General features: G+C 31.2%; 1 protein-coding gene across 8 annotated transcripts in view; it reads right to left on the bottom strand.

Annotated features, from left to right (window-relative positions):
• Positions 1-3,099, bottom strand: part of LOC138711177 (tectonin beta-propeller repeat-containing protein 2) — an 84,206-nt gene that overhangs the window by 19,105 nt on the left and 62,002 nt on the right. The gene's annotated exons all lie outside the window — the stretch shown is intronic.

The raw sequence follows: 3,099 nt of genomic DNA, 5'->3' as shown, positions 1-3,099 counted from the left end.
CTGAAACAAACCCAATCATACATGAATGTATTCTTGAAACAGACTCTCAAAGAATTTACTGTAGAGTGTATCTCTATACTAATAATGTCAATTGAAGCGCAGGCATATTTGTGCACAAGGAAAGGAAATGTCCAGGGTAATTAGCCCACAATATTAGCCACGAGCTGTCACTGTTTTACTGCACATAAAATATTGGGTATTTTTTTAATGACTACAAAATTACAACATTATGGGTCAATTTCTAAAACGAGGTCTAGACCACGACCATGGCTTTAAACCGCATTTGGATTTATAAAACGAGGTCTCTTTCATTTTTCTGAGCCAGGCTCGAAACCATGGTCTGAAGCCGAGACCACGGCTGGCGCAGGTTTAAAATCATAGTTTCATGTATACAAGATGGAGGTAGTAGATCAACTGGATTAAATCTCCGGATTAGAGTGATGAGAGACAGGAATAATCCTTTGTAACTATATAACGACGATAATTTCTGACGAATATTTCGATTTTCGAAGAAATCAACGCAAAATTTAACAAGAATGCTAAATAATAATCTGCAACGAAATGCAAGAGGCGACGGGTTGACAATTTTTTTACACCCTCTTGTTGCTTTCAGGGAAGTAAGATATAATAGTTTATATTAATTACCTATACCTTTATGCCTATAGGACGATATATCTTAATTCTTAGTCTTTACAGTATTTTTGGACATTTCATTTAATACTCGAAAATGTTATGGGCCTACAAGAATATGAAGCAAAGGTGATTTTGTCTTCTTATTTTAATATTTTGCAATTCATTTTTAATTTTCAGAGAAGTCTATATTGTATCTTAAAAGTATTTATTTCAGTCACTGACTTCACAGCATATGTTTAAGGTGCTACACCTTTACATTACATATTTAAAAGACGTATGAACGTTTTCGTTGGTCTACGCCAACATCATCAGATACGAGGTACATTTCAGCAATATCAATGCTCTCTACATAATATCTACAAATACAAAACATACTTAGTGGCATGCAAAATGAGACATATTAAAAAACCAACATTGCTGTGATACACATTGACATTCTATATGACTGCCTTGATTGTCACTTACTTAAAATACATGTATAGATTACAAAAATTGATTTACATATATATATATAAATGCAAGTCTTCACATATGAGATAATAAAATGACATGATTTAAAAGTGGTAAAAATAATAAAATATAAAACTAAGATAAAAATTATGAATGTGAAGAGTTGCAAAATTTACAATAATTACATTTATTATATTTTATTTCTGTTTCACAATAATATATATATTTCCACCATTCAGAAACGTATGTATCATGGTTTGTGTCACGTAATTATTTGAATATTTTTTTCAAGTTTATATGGTTTTATAAATGCCAATGTATTATACGTTGGGTTGTTTGATGTTGATTAATGATGTATATTTGATTTTGTCGGTAATATGTCTCATTTTGCATGCCACTAAGTATGTTTTGTATTTGTAGATATTATGTAGAGAACATTGATATTGCTGAAATGTACTTCGTATCTGATGATGTTGGCGTAGACCAACGAAAACGTTCATATGTCTTTTAAATATGTAATGTAAAGGTGTAGCACCTTAAACATATGCTGTGAAGTCAGTGACTGAAATAAATACTTTTAAGATAAGATTCTTATTTTAAGTTTTATGCTACTGGGGCTTTCCACGTAGTACTAGCCTAATATAATGTGAAAACAGAACCATACTACGTTTTAGTTTCAATTGAAATTTTAATCCAGTTAATATTTAGGTTATTAATTCCTTAGAACCAGGTTTTCAGGTTGTTAATGTTGGTAGTAGTTATGAACAAACGATAAACTACGACATAAACGCTCGACTTGTGCTAATTATTTTAGTAATATCATTCTGGTACCTAAAAATCCCTTTCCTGTTGAATAATAAGTAATGCTAGTACTGTATTTTAAACGCACATATATTCCCTAAATATAACAATACCTTAACTGAGAACAAAAGAACGTAACTTACTGCAATTCAATAAAAATATTAATCCCGATGTTCATTTATTTCTAATATCGACTGTTTACAGCAGGCGTCTCAAGGCCAACGCATAAAAGCTGTCGCAGAGAGCGAGTATAGACAACATAGTCAGCTGAAGAGATAAGCGCAATACCCGAAGATAGCCGATCGCTGATTAATGTTACAAGCATGAGCGAGCTAAGTTGTAACTGTCGCGGGAGAAATGCCTCAAAGCTGCACTTTTGAGTTGTACTGTCACAATAGACGGTTGTTTTCGGAAGGAATTTCTTAAGTAGTTTTCAACAACAACAACAACAATAATAATAATAATAATAATAATAATACATTTATTTTCTAATTATATACTATCAATGAGTAAAAACAAGACATCTGAAGCATGAAGAACCATACATGTTACGTAATTATTTAAGCACAAGGAACTGGCCACCTTACTCCATTATTTCCTGGCCTAGTTGACTCATAAGTGGTGCCTTGTTGGTATCACTTGTGAGGTTCAGACCTGTCTTCGGACAGTTGACCAAACAATAACAATATTTCATTTCTAGTAAAGGTTTTTGGTATCGCTCTTTTTTTTAAGTTTATACTATATTTAATAAAATAAAACTCAATTAAATAATAATAATAATAAAATTACAATTAAACTTGTTGGTTGTTAAAGTAATTATTCTTACGTTACTCTAATATTAATATATTAATTACAATAATAGTTAAATAATATATTTCGTAATGTTTTCAATAATTAAAAATAACCTAAACATCTTAGAAATTCACAAGCAATTTTTTTTAAATTAGAACTATTCAAATCTTAAATCTGATCTGAAATTCTTTTCTCAAGTCCTTGAGTATTTCATTATATTTGTTACACTGGTCTTGATTCAAATCAGGTAACAATTTTAGATCAATTAAGTGATAACAGTTACCCACTGAAACTTGCGTCTCCCACAATTTCGCTTCCCCTATGAAAGTTTTTATTTCTTCATACATTTGCGGTAATAAGAACATTCTTTCCTCGGAGATGGACACAATGACCGACTGTTACATCGTAGCGGTTGCAGATGTC

Source organism: Periplaneta americana, chromosome 12, assembly GCF_040183065.1.
Source record: "Periplaneta americana isolate PAMFEO1 chromosome 12, P.americana_PAMFEO1_priV1, whole genome shotgun sequence".
Classification (NCBI taxonomy): domain Eukaryota; kingdom Metazoa; phylum Arthropoda; class Insecta; order Blattodea; family Blattidae; genus Periplaneta; species Periplaneta americana.
Note: the sequence above shows the minus strand (reverse complement) of the source record. Positions and strands in the feature narration are given on the sequence as shown.